Genomic DNA, 18,770 nt, shown 5'->3' with positions numbered 1-18,770 from the left:
TCTGCTTGAATTGTAGATATGATTGTAGGTTTTTGAGCAGCCATATTGTACCTCATGGTAGAACCCTTATGGTTGGTCTTGGATTTATTTTGGAGTCCAGGGTTACCACCAGACTTCTTCACCTAAAAAAATTAAATTCTATCACAGTTTTGTCTTGTTTAAATGTGCGGTCTGTTATTTTTTCTGTCCCTTATGGTCCAGTTAACAATGAACCTCTGTTGACAGCACCAATTGTACAAGGAGTTCCTACAGAAGTCATTTAGAATGTAAATCTGATAACGAGCAAAGCCTGCAGTCAGGGCAGGAACTAATCAAAGGGTCTCCTACTTCCTTGAAGTGCTGGAGCATTTGTACCCAATCAGATGAAATTCAGAAGAGACCACCAGGAAAGCTGGTGAAAGACCCACAGCTCTGACGGACAGAGCAGTGTTCCCGAGCCAGGGCCGCAACAGCCCGGTGTCCCTGCCACCTGGCCATCAATCATGAGTCTCTGGCTGCTTTTTAGTCCCTCCAAACTCCACCTTCTGGGGTCTGTCCACCTGACCCCCTAGCCTGACCCTCAGCCTGTATTGCTGGCTACTTCACAATTGTCCCAGTGAATCTCATTTTTCAGATCTCAGCCTGAACACTGCATCCATGCACAGCCTGGGCACTGTTCCCTGCTGAGCAGTGTGCTGAGCAGTGCTGACCATGTCCATGCTTTCCCACTTAATCCCTGCCAGTCTCACTCACTTGCTGTGCGCATTGCTGCGTCCTGAGTACCCAGTACCCAGCCATGCAAAGCCATCAAAAGTGAACCCCACAGGTCTCAGGACTCAGGATGAGTCTGCACCATACCACAATTCCACTGCACTCTTACAAAATCAACACCAGCACATCTGTTCACACAAAGCAGAGGCCAGGACAGCTGGACAGGATGCAGGGGAGTTGGGGGACACTGGGCTGAGGCTGCCATTCCTTGTCTTGCAGCAATAGGAGAGCAGGCAGGAGTTGACTGAGGAGAAATGGAGCCTCCCGTGCATGGTAACAGTACTACCAGTGATGAAAAGGCCAACTATGGAAAGCAAGTCTTCCTCCTACCCGTGCTGAGCCTCCTCTTCCCTTCCTGGGAAACAGCTGCTGTCCCTGATATCTGGTGGCCTTCCAGAGACACATCTGTGTACTCAACGCACTAGCATCAATAGATATTTCAATAGATATTTTTTGGGGGGGGGAGGGGGAGGGATATGTGGGTTTGAACTCAGGGCCTCATGCCTGGTAGGGATGTGTACTACCACTGAGCCACATCTCCAACTCTTTTGGTCATCATTGTATTTCAAATGGGGTCTCACTTTTGTTTGTTGTTGTTGTTGTTTTTGCCTGGACCAGCCTGGACCTCAGTCTTCCTAGATACACCTCCCAGGTAGCTGGATGAGATCCATTGCACCCAGCTTTTTATTTGTTGAGATGGGGTCTTGCTAGCTTTTTTGCCTAGGCTAGCCTAGGCAAATCCTTTCAATCTCAACCTCTTACATAGCTGGGATTATAGGTATGAGCCAATATGCATAGCGGCAGTAGATCTTTCATGTGCTTATACATGTTCGGTATTCAGTACTACCCTAAGCCTAGTTCTTACTACTGCTATTCATTTGTTCTGCTCCTTCCCTCAACCTACTCTCCACTGGATCATAGTTGGTATTCTAGCAAAGAGTTTGTGCCTCAGCCCCCTAAGGAGGTGATCCAAGGAGATGTTTGGATCCTCAAATCAACAAGCTAATCCAGAGTGCCCTAAAGCAATGCACCTGCCCTGTGTGCAGGACGGCTTCCACCAAGAATCCAGGGGCTTCTGACCCTCACTCCATCTAACTATTGTCTGGTGTCTATACCTCAACTTCCCTCTTTCCCTGCCTTTCTCCCTCTCTGGAATCCTCCAGTTCTTAAAATCCAACAAGTCCTGTTGTTCAGCCTACCTGCTCTGTCTGGGTCATTCTCTTGTCCTACGCCCTCCCAGAGGCCTGGAGTGATCCCAGGTGAAGGTGACCCTTCAGAAATTTCTATGCCTTGCATCTGTCTGAAAGATGAACGTACGACTTTCTGGAAAGTAGCCCAGTGCCTAGGGAAGTAGGTGCTATGACTGTGTCCAGTGTAGCCCCCCACAGCCACCTCCCCACCACCCATCACTAGACTTGACCTTTGACTTTTGATCTAATCCTCTTCTTCATTCATCTCCTCCTTGCCTGGACTCCTGGTTCAAGCCCAATTCTGATTTCACTGTGGCCTCTCTCTTGTCTGAGGCTAGAAAGGGAGGAGTGGCCTTGAGAGGAGCCCTGGATCCTGGCTCTAGTCGGGGCCTTTGCAGCCATCGGCAGATACTCCGCAAGGGGCTAAGAAGGAGGAAGGTAGCCGCAGTGTCCCTGCAGTTTAGGCCCAGGAAGCCAGAGTGACACCTGCTAGTCCTCAGCCTCCTCTCACCACTGGGACCCCCAGCAGATACTCTGTCTCACCTGCTCTGTGTGCATCTGTGGGGTCTGAACTTTGCAAAGAGCTTCCTGCTTCATGATAAGGAGGCCTTAGTACCTAACACACAGTAGGTAACTTTTAAAATTTCAATAGAAACAAGCAGAACCTCACACATCCAAGCAGAACCGTAGGTAAAGCACCCCTCCAGCCACTTGCACCCTAGGAAGAGCCCTGCCCACATGAAGGACACATCTGGAACAGTGGTCTGGGGACCACAGGGGAGCACCTGCTTGGCCAGGGCTCAGCTTGGCCCACCTCTGGGAAAAGATACCCCTCTGGGAGATGCTCAGTCCCCAGGCTGGGAGACCTGAAGAGGAATCAGCTCAAAAGCAAAGGGAGCCAAGCGTTTGTACCTAGGAGGGCGGTACCTGGTGTCAGTCTTGGATTCTTTCTTTGGCTGAGTTTTTCATCATGACTGGTTTTCATTAGCTTTTTCAAGTAGAAAACAAAATTTCCCACATATTGGCAAGGTCATTGCTCCTTTAATTTTTTTTAACCAAATGACACAAGCTCAAGTCTACAGATGCTCTGTCTAGGACCCTAGGGAGTATAGCTTTAAAACAATCCTGTGGGCATGGTTTGAGGAGACAGTGTCCAGAGCTGAGGACCCCCCCCCTTAGTAACGTGTTCTCCACTGCTGCCTTCACCTCTACTCCACCCTTCCCTTCCAGTTCAAGATGTAGGTACCTTATGACCTGATGGAGAATCTTTTCAATCCTTCCTCTGCCTACAAGGAAAAGAGGTGAGCAAAAACCTGGGCCCACTTAGGCATAACTCTCCCTCTAAGGAGCTAAGTGTTCAGGAACTAAGACCAAGGGGAACTGAGCTCTGAGGCAAATCTATGGCATCTATGAGGTTTAGATAGAGGTAGAGAGAGAAAAGGAAGCCAAGAAGTAGAACAACAGGAAGTGGAAGCTAAGAAAGAAGCAAAGAAACAGGAAGTAGGAAGAGAGACAGGAAGTAGAAAGATGTCTAATAGGGAGTCAATGTTGCCGGGCACATTTTTGCCAAGGTGGGTTCCTTATGCAAAGGGATGAAGAGAATTTGAGCCCCTACCAGGAAAATTGAAGTCTGGAGATAATTTAAGCTTTTCTGGGTCTTTGCCAGCCAGCTTTAGAGTTTGTCAAATTTTCCACCTACTTCCTTTGCATGTGGAAACTCAGCTTCATCTTATAAACCCCATCTGCAGTCCTGGCCTTTTCCATTTATCTATCTATCTATCTATCTATCTATCTATCTATCTATCTATCTATCTACTCATTCATTTCCTGACATTTAAAGTTTTGTTTTTGTTTTTGGGGGGTCCGGTTCTGGGGCCTGAACTCTGGGCCTGGGTGCTGTCCCTCAGCTCTTCAGCTCAAGGTTAGTGCTCTACCACTTGAGCCACAGCGCCACTTCCGGCTTTTTTCTTTTTGCTTATGTGGTGCTGAGGAATCAAACCCAGGGACTCATGCATACAAGGCAAGCACTCTACCACTGAGCCACCTTCCCAGCTCCCATTTTAAGTTTTTTCTATCTATGTATTAGGAAGGTTTGTGAGTGAAGATGTGAGATAGGAATTCACAGGCCTAGTTGGAGCAGTGCCTTCTCCTTCATAATACATGCACACACACACACACACACACACTCCTGTGGAAGAGATATATCTTAAAGGGCAGAAGAGCAGAGAGCCAGGTAGCAAAGCACCAGACATCCACAGAGCTGCAGAATATATTTTCCCACTGCTTAGATTGGCAGCTCATCTACAGAGTAAGTTACAATGTTTTCCTCTTTTGTGTAAATAAAGAGCCCAATCACAATCTCTAAAGCATTTCATTGGTATGCATGGTAAGTGTGTGTTTTCTCCTTTTCTCCCTATATTACCTCTTAGGTTTACTATTTTGTTGTATATTTTATTTATTTTGCTTAATTCTTATAAGTACACATTCATCTGTTAGCTCTCCCCCCCCACACCCCGCCCAGATAAAACTGGAGTACATATTATCTCTAAACTTGTGTTTTTAAAAAATGTAACTGTTGAGCAGTCTAGAAGTAGTTGCAATGTGGGTCTGACTCTCCCTTCAGCAGCCATGTGAGGCCCTCATGTGTGGAAATGCCATGGTTTTATAAAACAGACGCCTACAGACGGATGCTCAGATTGTTTCTTGGTTGGGCTTTTGGTTTGCTTGCTTAGTTCTTTCGTTGTTTCAGTTTAGGTTTTTTATTATTATTATAAATGACCCACAGTAATTACTGTTGATTTCTTTCACTATGTTAGGGGTTTTATTTTGGAGAACAGAGTCCAACAAGTGACATGACTGAGCCCGAGGCAAAGTGGGTTTAAATTGCACTAGGCACTGCCAAAGAGCAGCTCAGAAAGGTCTTGTGCTGTCTTCAGCATAATACTTGAAATTATTCCGCTGAATCCAAGACAGAGGGTGGAAATCCTCAGAGAAAATTCTTTTAAATGTCATATATAACAAGTGAAATTGCTTTATAAACTCAAGCATTTACAGCTCTCTTGTCAGCTAGCGATAGCTGTCTCTCGATTTCCAAGTTCTAATGGTTCCAATCTCATTCTGCAGATTTCCTGAGTTGGTGCCCCATGGAAGTTTCTAGGAGTTCCAGAGGGAGGGAGGAGTTAGTAGTTTTAGGATTGCAAGTTGAACATGCGTGTATATGGAATGATTCAGGGCTTTGAATTGAGATCTTCCTGTCTCTACCACCTGAAAATATGGAAGTATAGACATGAGAACATGAGTCACTATGGCTAGATAAGGCCTTTTTCTATAGTATATGCGTATATATGTAGTGTTTCTCTCTCTCTCTCTCTCTCTCCATGGCACAGTTACCCTACATTCCACCATGTGTGCACTCCTGTTGTTTTGAAGAGGGAGGGAGCTGTAACAATTCAAAGTTCAATAGTCATGTTTCTAAAAATTCCCTAACAGTTCAGAAACACAAGCCAGCCTTCTGATTTTTACTTGGCCTTCTCTTTCTCTCTTCTCATTCCCATCCCCTCTCTCCAAGAACTTCCAAAAATAACCATAAATTCTCCCATTTCATACATGTCTAAATTCAGTTTTGCCTAGTCTGTGTGCCCAGATTTAGCCAGAACAGGACAAAGGGTCTTTCATACAACAACATCCACTCTTTTATAAAGAACCAGGGGGGAAAGCTTTTCATTCCTTTATGCCAAAAGTTATGTTGGTTGAATCTCTTGTTCACACTTAGGACAGAGTCTCATCTGACCATCTCCTGTACCACATCTCCCTCTACTTTTCTTCATTTATGGTTCACTTTGGCACCAATTATCAGCTCAAAGAACCTAAGTGGATCCAATCAGAGCAAACCTCAGGCTTTGTTCAATAGAAGAGAAATGCAACCTCCTTTTTTCCTTTTCACCCTCAAATTTGAACTAGGAAACATGCAACATTTTGTCACCATGAGCTGAAAACAACCACCATATAGGAAAGAGTGTAAAACCAAGAGAATAAGAAATAGGGCTATATCCTGATGCCCAGAGAACTTCTGGATCATGCTGTACCTGACCATCTTAGCATTGACCTTTTTATTTACATGGGCCAATATATTCTATGACTTCAGCCAAGTGGAGTGATGTTTTCTATTCTGTGTGAGAGGCATCCTACATGATACACAGAATTTTTCTCTGCCTCATGAATCCTCCTGAGGAGAGAATGAAGGATGTCTAGCCTTCATTTATCATCACCTATGTAGACACACCATCCACGATACATCCACCAGACATAGGCAGCTCTAGAGTCCTACTGTTTCCCAGGTATATACCTTCTTTGCATTCAGCTTCCCAAAACTACAGTTAAGTTCTGTTGTGTCTACCACCTCCCCTCTCCCTGCTCAGAGCACACACAAGGAGCACAGGGAATTGGCCAGGGAAGAGGAGCCCTACTACTAGGGCTTCATGACTCCCTTTCTGCTCTCCGTTCACCCTTGTTGGCTTGGATAGATCACGGCCTAATGGAGTTTTTAAAATGCTGTACTCAGATCTTAATTTTCAACTTGTCTGCCTGGTTCTGTGACCATCCCTCTAGAGATGATGGCCCAACTGCCCAAAGAGGGGAGAGCCATGGGGTCAGCAGACATTAGGAGCTTGTATGCTCCTAGTGGAGACACCCAATGAGCTCTTGGAGGAGGGTGAGGTGGGAGCATACATTATTGGCATCCTTGTGGAAAAGCCTAGCTGTGGCTAAGCCCTGGGCTCAGGCCGTGTGAGGAATGAGTACAAGCAGAAGGCTCGGGGTGGACATGGGGGCAATGGTCAAGAAGACTTCAGATGCTGCGGGTTGAAAGGAAGAGCTGGAACACAGAACACACAAAACTTTCCAAAAGGAAAGATCAAAGATGTGTCAAGGGACTTCCGTGGCATTTTTGCCATCTTCCATGGCATTCTGCCATCTTTCACTGAGGCTACTACAGAATTTCCTCCTTGGTCCCCATTTGTCCCCCAACAAGGCACTCCCCATAAATAGCTAAATAAGCAGAGTGACCTCCCAAAACTCAACTCTGATGGTCCTGCTGCCCATGGCTTTCAGTGGCTCTGCCCACCCTTCCTGTTGTGGCACCTCAGCTTCTTCCTCACTGCTCATCATCTTCCACTCCACACTTGACAAACTGAACTTCTGCCATCTGGTTATGTCCCCCAAACCTTCCAGAACTACTGGTTTGTGCACAATTATGTCCCATCCACAATCACCTTGCCTTCTCCTCCCTGAGCTTTTTGTTTGTTTGCTTGCTTGCTTGTTTATGCCAGTACTGGGGCTTGAACTCAGGACCTCCTCTTTGCTTAATTTCTCACTCAAGGCTGATTCTCTACCACTCTAGCCACACCTGTACTTCTGGCTTCTGGCTGGTTACTCGTAAATAAGGGTCTCATGGCCTTTTCTACTCAGGCTGGCTTTGAATCATGATCCTCAGATCACAGCCTCCTAAGTAGCTAGGCTTCCAGTCGTGAGCCACTGCTGCTTGGTGATGCATGAGTTCTGTTAATCTTCACTCTTTCCCAGGAGGAAATTCTGACTGTGGAGTTGTGGAAACTAGGGCATGGCGCACTTAAGTCTACAGAGACCACATAGCTTCAACCAGGGGAGCCAGATTTTAGGACCACGCCTGTCTGTAGATGGAGCTCATTCCAGCTGCTGCTGCCAGGGGAAGGAGGAAGTTGGTCATGATTCATCTTTACAGGCAAAAGCATCTTAGCTCCAGTTCTTGTCGCCTGAGGTCAGGTAAGAAAGAATCGGGAAAGACCTAGAAAGGCAACCTCTGTTTATTTCTGCTTACAGGAAGTACACAGAGTAGTCAGATTTACAGTCAGAGGCCAGAACTGGAGGATGGAGACTTAGTACTTAATGCATAAGGGTCAGGTCTGCAAGCTAAAGGAGCCCTGGAGATGGATGGTGGTGATAGGTCCATAGCAATGGGAATGTAGGTAACCACTGAACGGTGCACTGACAAGCTGTTCAGGGTTATGTTTCTATATTTTGCCACAATTAAAAGTTTTTTGTAACCACACAATAAAAATACAGGGCTTACAGGAAGCATGAAACCATAGCCCTCAAACCTTTTGCCCCCCCCCCACAAAGATAAGATTCTAGGGTTGAAGGTATTGCTCAAATGGTAGATCTGCCTAGCAAATAAAAAAGGCCCTAGTTCAAACCCTAATACAGATAAAAAAATAAAAATTTGGGGCTGGGAAGGTGGCTCAGTGGTAGAGCACTTGCCTTGAATGCATGAGGCCCTGGGTTCGATTCCTCAGCACCACATAAGCAAAATGAAAAAAGCCAGAAGTGGCGCTGTAGCTCAAGTGGTAGAGTGCTAGCCTTGAGCTGAAGAGCTAAGGGATAGCGCCCAGGCCCAGAATTCAGGTCCCACGATTGGACCCCCCCCAAAAAAATAAAATTCTAATTAAAAATGAAGTGCACAACTTTATGTATGTCAAACTTAAGAAATACATAAATATTTGAATATGTGTGCCATTTCCCCCTGAACTAAAAAAGATCTAGAATAGAAGTTCTCAAATGGTTCGATCTTAAGTATCCTTTACCTTTTCAAAAAACATAAAGAGTACAAAGAACTTCTACTCATACAAGTACTATCTATCCACATTTTCCATATTCAAAATCAAGACGGAAATGTATAAGAACAGATGTATCCAGGCACAGGGCCATTAACCAAAGATAAAGAACAATCGTGCGCAGTGTATAGGACTTTGTAATTCTCTGAAAGATGTTCCAAGATCCCCAGAACACCCTGGGGAAACTTGTGCTCTATTCTACAATGAAAGTGGTCACTCTAGAGGATCCAGGGAGAGAATGGGAAAGAGGCTGGGAGGTCACCAACACAGGGTGGGGTCTGCCTTGACAAATCAGAGAGCCTGGTGGCTGTAGAAAATGGCCACACCCTCTGATTGTGCAGAGAGGCCACACCCACCGCTGCTGCATATGTGACCACGCCCACCTATTACCTGCCCCCAGGTGGCCACGCCCACTTTCCTGCGTACCCCAATGCAATCAATCAGGCCCAAAGCTGCCAGCACCCAGACACCCCCACCCTCTTGACCAGGCTTCTGTGTTCCCCTCCAAGGCCCCTGGAGAGCAGCAAATCTTTCTGGAATATTCCCGAATTTGGAGCAGGAATACACTGGAGTGGTTGAGTGAAAGCAGCTTTGCAGTCTGCCAAGCCCAGGAAAGCACATCACCCTGTCCAGAGACATTCCCGCAGACCCTCCAGGAGCTGGAGGCGGTTTTTTAATAAGGCTTATTTAAAAACAAAAAACAAATCAGCTTATTTCCAGAGTGAAATGAGTTGTGCCCGGCCCTAATCCCCTGTGGTCAGACAGAGCTCGCGGCTGTGCCCGCTGCCCGCGGCCCCCGCAGACCGCCTCGGCGAAGGTTAGGTCCCCTTCCTAATGACAAGAAGCAGAAATCCAGTAATGCATTCCGCGCAGCGAAAATTTAATCCCAACTGTAATTCTTACCCATATGAGGAGGTTAGCCCGCTGAAGCGTCAGCTCAACAAACACTGTCTCCCACTGAGGTCATCCGGCTCCTCCACGCTCACGCTGCTGCTTCAACCAGGAGCCTCTGGCCGGGCAGCCAGGGCAACGCTCTTCTGATGGTGCTTCTTCATGGGATTTTGTGGGTTCCTCCGGGTAAGCAGAGCCACAGCTGACAGCGATGGGCAGAATACCACGCAGAGCTCCTGGCATTCAGGCATTTACAAGTGAAGAGAGTTCTCCACACAGTTGTGTCAAGTTTGGAAGCCCTAAGATTCTGGAGGAGCCTTCTTTGCGGGGGCTCCTAGAACGCAGGGAAGGAGGAGAGCCATGGCCTAAAAGGAAGGCCCTGGATCCCCCACCATCTCCACCAGCAGAGCACTGAATCCTCAGTGTCCCCCAGAGACAGACCAACAGATGTCCAGAGGGCAAGAGGACAAGACTGAGCATAAGGAATCCACTGGCACCCTGTGTTGGGGATGAAGTCCTGTGATCTGCAGGGTAAGGGGGAAAACTAGAGACTCAAGAGATTCACCTTTCCATTCCAGTGAGAAAGAAGGAAAAACTAGATGTTTCCACTCAAAGGTAGGCAGGGAGGGCTGCTCCCATACTTAGGGAAGTGGCTGCCTTCCCCTTTGATGCAGGCCCTTAACTACTTTGATGAGAACCTCTCCCTCCCCCAAACCAAGGAGGGCCAGCTGCTCTTCTCAGTCTACCAGCCGAAACATTCATTTCTTCCAAAAACACCCTGACAGACATGCCCAGAATTATGCTGGGCCAAGTGGCTAGGCTTCCCAGGGCTAGTCACCTGACAGAAAACTAACCATCAGAAGCATCCAAAGCAATCAGACATGGTCTTCAGAACAGAAGCGTAAGAGTGGTATTCAGTCTGAAGCCAGGAGAGCCTGCCCCAGGCTGGAGGGGGAAGAAAGCACCAGGGGCCATGATGTGAAGAAAGGCCAGCTCTACAGGACAAACATGAGTCTGTCTCACAGCAACTGTGACCTCAGCTTCCGAGCGCCCTTCAAAACAAGGTTAGCCACTATGGAAATCAGTATGGAGATCCTCAAAACATTAAAAGTACAACTACCATACAATCCAGCTATACTATTCCTGGGCATTTATTCAAAGGATTTTTAGTCTGCGTATAATAGAGACACTTGCACCAACTCCTGTTTATTGTAGTACTATCCTCTAGCTAAGCTAGAGAGCCAGCCTAGGTGCCCATCAGCCGATGAATGAATAAAATGTAGCGTGTATATGCAATGAGGCATTATTCAGCCATAAGAACTGAATTGTCACTTGTAGGAAAATGAATAGAACTAGAGATCATTACACTGAGCCAGATACAGATTGAGAAAGACAAATTTGCATATTCTCTCATATATAGCGTCTAGGGGGGAAAAAAAAACAGACTAGACTGCTTTTACCTTTTAGACCTTCATGGCTTTCTTGGTTAGTGCTGAGTCTCAAAGACCCAATCTTAGAAGAAAAAGGAATGAGAATTCAGAGAGCTGCTGCCAACCCCATACCCAGCAATCATACAAGTATCTCATTTAATGAGTAAGAAAACTCAGAGAGTGCCTGTGATCAGCCTAAGCCTTATGGTCTTAATGTTTTAATGGAATTAAGTAGAACATCCGCCCCCTTCGTCTTCACTCTGCCCACTTTTTAGATGAAGAAGAAAAGCATTTTGAAATCAATTATGTTGCCTGAGGTCATGCAGTCACAAGGAGGTACAGGTACGATTTGGGTCCTTCTTAACTAGTGGGACACCCCCTCCCATGGGGAGGATCCTTTACATGTGGTCACCCAGGCTTGAATTATATACTGGGTGCATAAGAGATAGTCTAAGCAATGTGAAAGCAGGCTTCCTATGGGCTTAGAAAGAGCCAAGTAGCTTTCCAATCCCTTTTCTGGCTCTCTCTGGCCTTCTCATGTTCCTCTTGATGGAAAGATACAATTTGCTGGGAGAGGGTGCCAACAAATGGAGAAATTCAGGTACCCACATTGAAGCTAAGGGGGAAAGTCTTTATTTAGACAAGAAGAGAGGTGCCCTGCCAGGCAGGAGGGCTGTCTGTAGTATTGAACAGGAAGCTGCCCCTCTTTAAGGACTCTTCAGCCTTCGGAGCCCTGTAGGCTCCCCTGTATTTGTTAACCCTATGATCCCAGGGTCTCTATCTCCTCTCAACTTACAGCAGAATCCCTCACCCCCAACAATCCCCAACTGAAACCCCTTTCAAATCAGCCTTGGACCTCTCTTTTCCCTGTGGAAGAGGGCTAAGTCTACCTTCCAGTCCAGAGCAAGCTCTGCATTTTAATTCTGGATTTAATTCCATGTGGGTCTAGTTGGGACATTCAGAGATGGATTAGCAGCCCTGACATTCAGCCTCTAGTGTTTGGAAAAAGCAACCTAGATCAGAGCCCACCAGGCCCAGAGTCCCTGTGGCTCAGGAGACCTTTCAGAGGGTGGCCCTGGGGAGCGTGTCACCTCTGTCACCCTCACGCCAGCCAGCAGCAGGGCCTGGCTCCTGATGGGGAGGCAGCAAGAGAGGAAGAGCACGACAGAAATCAGAGGTTTAACAGTGGCATGGCTTCACAAGACGGGAGGTTTTTCTTTTCCTGACCCTTCTGGGCACAAGCACGGACAGTAAACCCCTGGTTCCACACAGGTGCATGGTCCTTAGAAAATCAGACCTGAGGAAAAGCCATGAATGCTCAGGGTACAGATTCAGCACTCTAAAGTCACTCAGATATGCCTATACCACACACACACACACACATATATATATATATATATGTGTGTGTGTATATACATATATATGTATATATATGGTATATGTATAAGATATATATATATATACCTTAGACATATATAGAAGATTTATATATATAAATATAAGATTTATATATATATGTATATACATTCCAGAGATTCCTGCAATAGGAGAAAATCAGCAAAGTAGCAGCATTATATTTATTTATATATATTTTAAGGCTTTATAAACCTTTCCACTCTCCGATAAACCTTTCCCACATTCTTAAACACTTCATATGCTCTTAAACACTTTCTTCACTCTTTTTTTTTTTTTGGGTCCGGTCGTGGGGGCCTGAACTCTGGGCCTAAGCGCTGTCCCTCAGCTCTTCAGCTCAAGGCTAGCGCTCTACCACTTGAGCCACAGCGCCACTTCCGGCTTTTTTTTCTTTTTGCTTATGTGGTGCTGAGGAATCGAACCCAGGGCCTCAGGCATGCAAGGCAAGCGCTCTACCACTGAGCCACCTCCCCAGCCCACTTTCTTCACTCTTAAACCTATGTAATTTTAGCAACATATGGAATTCTCTATAGGTGAAAGATACTGCAATGATGGAGCCCGTGAGTGTTATATCTGTGCAGTACTGATGGTGATGGAGGTGATGATGAGACGAATGTACTGCACAGCCAAGCAGCGCAGTACAGCTCTTGTGAAGGCTGAAGGCACAACTTCCTCAGGTGGAACAGTAGTATCATCACTCTGGGTGCGTAACTTCTATTTCTGCTCATTCTAGAGCTCCTCTGCAGCCATTTGAAGTCTTGTTCTAGATTCCCAGGGCTGTCCCAGGCAGCCAGTCAGGAGAAGCTTTCTGCTCTGGACTCTGGTTTCACTAAAATTAAGTACATTCTATGCCTTGTTTGACTTGGGAGAATTACCAGGCTTTATACCTTTCTTTGGAGGCATCATTTGCCTTTGGGGAAGTAGATTTTCACCATTTTCAAAATGAACCACACTCAACAGATCACGCAATCATTTAAACACAGCTGTCAGTAATACAGGACTGACTGAGAGCTTCTCCAAGTCAACTGAGCTATAGAGTGTATGTGTAAGAATTACACTTTTTTTTTCTTTTTGAAATCTGATTTTTTTGTTTTTGTTTTGCTTATACTTGGTCAAAACTGTATGCAGTAAATCTGTGAAGAGGTTGGGCTTGCTGTACATGTTACAAGAGTGAAGGGTGGATCTCCAGAGAACCAGAACCAAGATGGAGTGAGGAGGAGGGAAAGAGCATGCAGAATTATCTATGTGAGGAAGTCGTTAGTTGAGATCTGGCAAGCTGGAGCCCCGGAAGGTTAGTGGCTCTCCAATCAGAGGTGAGAGACCTAGGGGAGAAGAGCCCCAATGCAAGCTCCAGTCCTGCAGCCCCAAATCCTTGGGTCCACAGAGAACCCATGTTCCTGCAAGTAGAAAGGCAGGGAAGGGCTATTTCCAGCTCAGGCCAGCTGGTAGAGTTTCTTCTTCTTGTCGGAGCTGGATCACCGTTGTTCTATGCATGCCTTGGAGGAGTTGTAAGAGGCTCACTCAGGTGAGGGAGGGCCATTTCTTTTACCAACTACCAATTTAAATAGTTACCTCATGCAAAATGCCCTTACAGAAACAGCCAGAAGCGTGTGACTGAGCACTACAGGTGGCCCAGTCAGCTTGACACACAAAACTAGCTATCACAGGGCTCAAGCAAGGCAAAGGCTGAGATGTAGTATAAAAATGCCCAAGTGTTATGTGAGAAAGGGCCGCCAGGGGGCCCTGCAGGCGCCATACCTCGGCAGTGTAGCAGCTCAGACACAGCTGGGGAGGGCCTGAGGACAAGGCTAGGGCAGGGACCGGTGAAAGGGCTCACCAGGTAGGCTGATCCCATTAATTAATGTGTCTACCAAAAATGTAATGGACATTATCTTTCTGTTCTCTAAGTAAACAGAGAAATGTATGCTGAAATCACTCGTCACACAAATCACTCATTGAATTCTTGTAAGTAATTACCAACTCAGTCATGAGTAATTGTTTTTCTTTGTTCTGACTGCCTCTAGCTGGGAGGCCTCTGTGCCTTCTCTCTCCCCCAAGGTTAGATGGAAGGTCACTAGCTCCCTGGCACTCGGTGTTTGCTTGCAGTCACTGCTGCCTGGCACTGTGGCTATAGGAAGTGCCTAGGAATGCATATGTCTGCCGTGTGGTAGGGACACAGAGAACCTGCAGCCCGGGCTGTCTGCCCTGAGCTGTGACCCCGGCTTGGCACAGAGGACAAGCACGGCATCACCCTCAGAGCCCATCCTCTTTAGACTTCCGTCCTCTCCTATCAATTCTGCCCAGGGACCTCTTCTGCAGTCAGTGTACTGGCGTCACACAGTCTGGCCAATGCACGCGTTTGCTCATCTGGGGCAAGAGGATTTCAATATTTTAATCACATCGAGGCCTTGGAAGGAAGTCCCTGCTGCATGACAAGCCTGCCTGAGTCACAGAGACCAGGGGTCCCAGAAACGGCTGAAACCAGAGTCCAGAGCAGAAAGCTGCTCCTGACTGGCTGCCTGGGACATCCCTGGGAATCTAGAACAAGACTTCAAATGCCCACAGAGGAGATCTAGAATGAGCTGGAAAGAGAAGCTGGAAGTGTAGGTCTACTTTGCACACTAGACTTTTTGTTCTTCACTGTCCGATGTTCTACCTTTGAGCACTTGGAATATACACTACACTACACATACACACACACACACACACACACACACACACACACACACATTGATATACTTATGCAAACCTACACACACAAACACACGTAATACATCTTATTTTGTTCATTCTCAGCATTGTTGAGACTTGTGGATGACATTCCATAAATTTCCTTTGAATTTCTCCAAAACACTTCTAAAAAGAAGCTGGACATTGGTGGCTCATGTTTATAATACTACCTACTTAAAAGACTGGGAGTTGAAGATTTGCTGTTAAGGTTGGCCTGTGCATTAAAGTTCATGAAATTCTACCTCCAAATTTCTGGTCCAGCAACAATGCTGGACAGGAGATGTGGTTCAAATGGTAGAGCACTAGCCATGAGCAAAAAAGCCAAGTGAGAGGTACGGAGTTCAAGCCCCAGGACAAACACACACACACACACACACACACACACACACACACACAACCAATTCACAAAAGGAGCTAGAAGCATAGCTCAAGTGGCAGAGCATCTGCCCAGCAAAGCCCTGAGTTCAATCCTCAATGCCACAAGAAGAGTTCCCCAGGTAGCTACTGCAAGGTTGGGCTGGGTCTAGTAAGAATACACATGACCAACCAGAAAGAGGGGTCCTTATGTCCTTGTACCAGAGACACCAGGAAGAGCTGTCCCAGGGGATCCCCCTCTTCATCTTCCTCCCCCTAACCTGTACTGCTCCTGGCTGGGGAGGGGTCTCTTCCGCTCCATCCAGGCCTGCTGTAGTCACAGGTGGATGAAGTATACAGAGATTACATTCTGGGTTACAGCTAGAGACAAGAAGAGATATGTTTTCCTTAGAGGCCATGATGGAGTATGGGTGGGGGGTGGGCAGAGACCTAAGGACAGGAATCTAGGAATCTTAGGATTGAACTGCTTTAGCTCAGGGTTTGGGCTTCCATCTCTGGAAGTACCAGCAGCGACTCCGATCCATCCATCCGAGGATGCATCTCCTCCTGCTCCCTACATCACACTTAATTTCCCAGGCAGGTGTAGAGACAGGACATCAAAATCAGATGACTTTGTCCTGGGTCAGACTGTCTTAGGTGGCAGCGGATATCTGCTTCCTACACCCTAAGTGTTCACTAGTAGAGACTTGAGGACAATTAGGGACAACTGTGTGGTTTACCAAAATACACCCCACCTCAGCCCTGTTGCCCCCTGGGTGCTGGGCCTTGGCTCTGGAAGCCAGCTCAGCCCCGCCCACTCTGGGAGGGCCGGTGCCTCTCGCGGCTGAAGCAGCTGGGTCACAGCTTTGCTATGTGTTTGTTTCTGCACAGGCTGACTTCAGCACTGACTCAGCTTGGAAGTCATAAAGCTTGGTAATAAACCTGTCATGAGGCTGTCAGAGGAGCCAGGCTGAAGCCCTGGGTGTCTTGTGAGGCAGGGAAGGCCTCTCTGCCTTCCAGAGTCCCGGTGGCCCTACCTGCAATGCACAGGAATCCGCATGGCTTCCAAGGCCTTTTTTTTAAAAATTTTTAACTGTGTCAGGAGCATCCTGGGTAGAGAGAGGGGCCAATGCCTGGAGGACTGGAGATCTGGACTCAGTCCCACTCTGCAGCCCTTTCTGAATCTATGGGTTAGAAACCCTGGGCTATCCTTTGGGGGACCTGCTTCTGGGAGATGGTGTCCTCATGGTGAATGCGCTCTGCTCAATCACGTGACCTGGGCAGGAAGCACCTCTCTCTAAGCCTCAGGTTTTTGTTTGTTTGTTTTAGGTGAACAATGGCAGCGATGACACAGCTTGCTTTGCTTGCCCCATGGGTAGGACTCAGATGGAAGGCCATATTCAGAGGATTTGGAAAAGTGTGGAATACAACATAGCAACGAAGGATAGTGACTTTTGAATTCAACCCATCAGACCTTCCCCATGTGCCAGCCATGTGTTAGGCAAAGTCTGGGCACCAAAGATGCAGAGATGAGTGAGGGAGACCTGGACCCCACCCTCTTGGATGCAGCACTCAGCAGTAAACTCAGGGGAGACAAAAATGCCTGCCAGTGGTCCACTAACAACAGTACAGAAAGCAGCTCCTCACCGACTGCTCACCACAGACCAGGCTGGAACCAAACATACATTTCATCCTCCACGTGCACACATGCATCAGAAGGTAAGGAGATACGGGTCTCTGCTATTGAATCCTTCACCAGATCAGAACATCCACCTTTAAAGGCAAGCCCTCTGTGGACATTCCCCCAGCTTCCCCCCAGCTGGCCCTTTGTACTTGGACATATCATGATTCTTTCCACTTGCTCTCCTATACCTGAAGGACTTGGGTGAGGTGGTCTCCCCAGGACCCCCACCATCCTGAAACAGTATGATACCAATCCTCTGCATGTACCACCTTCCACTTGCAATTCTTAGAGTTGGAAAAAAATGACTTAGCCCATATGGGCTTCCATTTTTCTATCTCTGAATTGCGATCTAAATATATTGCTTTTCCCACATCACAGATCAAATTAAGCGTAAGAATAAAGATCAAGTGAACAGAGGTCCTTAAGGTAGCAAGGTCCTTAACTACGCCAGCAATGTAGGTGGTGATACTAGTTCCCACCAGGGGCTCTAGGCCATGGCCAGGAAGACAGGGAGCCTTCCTAGGCTAGTTAGAAGATTGGAAGGCCCACAGTGCAAGGCCAGTCTGGGCAAAAAGTTCATGAGATCCCATCTCAACTAATCATCGGGTACAATGGCACACACCTGTCATCATAGCTATGGTAGAAAGCATAACATAGGAGGATCATAGACCCTAGAAGAAACAGATCTTCACAGTCATGCAATAAAGGGGCTCAGAGTACTTCAGTGGGGTCCATGTAGGGACCCCAAGATGGAAAGGAGTGGTCCCCAAAAGGGCTCTCTTCCTTTAAGACTGGGAGAATCAGCTCCATGAGGAACAGCACACACTGAGGGAGCACCAAGTCCAGTGTGGTGGAGCTGGGGGCTGCCAGGCACCCAGGATGAGGAGCCAGAACATCAGGTAGATGAGATCCAGCAGAGAAGCTACGGGAGCAGGTCTGGGGACAGCGAATATCTATCCTCATGGGAGCCCAGGACTCAGGGACAGGCTATTCATCACTCCTGCAGACAGGAGTCTGGAAGTGTGGAAAGCTGAGCTACACACAGCTCTGACTTGCAAGTCACTACGTTTAGCATGAAGTCCAGTGAGTATTGCTTCTTGTACTTCATGAGACTTCTGAAGACCCCCCACCCCGCCCATCTATACCTTCTGTGCATGTGCATGCGCGTGCACACACACACACACACACACACACACACAAAACCATCCCTCCCAGTGGTGTCTCACAATGCCTCTCGGCTCCTCGGTGGCTTGTCAGGACCCCAAGCCTGGGCTGTGACCAAGGACCCTTGAAGGTAACATGACAGGTACCTGCAAGTCCTTTGTCAGAGCTGTTTCCTTTTGGCTTGATGAGACCGCCTGAAGGCATTTCCACCCTCCCACGCCTGGCAGCAGCCATCCTTGCCCCTGCTGGGCAGCCACAGTTGCACCTGTAGGGAAACCCGCAGAGGACCCAAGGGCTGGGACCGCTGCCCGGTCTGACCTGGGGCTCATTCTGAGGTTGGCTCTCCATCCAAACATGAAAGCTCATCTAGGAGTGGGGCCTGCAAAGAAGCTCACCTTCGACCCTTTTCTCCATGAGACCCATGGTTTCACTCTGACACTAGCTCTACCCCCAGAAAGGTGTAAAACCTCCAGCACCAGTGGCTCACGTCTATAACCCCCGCTACTCAGGAGGTTGA

This window comes from Dipodomys ordii, unplaced genomic scaffold, assembly GCF_000151885.1.
Source record: "Dipodomys ordii isolate 6190 unplaced genomic scaffold, Dord_2.0 Scaffold36, whole genome shotgun sequence".
NCBI classification, from domain to species: Eukaryota; Metazoa; Chordata; class Mammalia; order Rodentia; family Heteromyidae; genus Dipodomys; species Dipodomys ordii.
Note: the sequence above shows the minus strand (reverse complement) of the source record.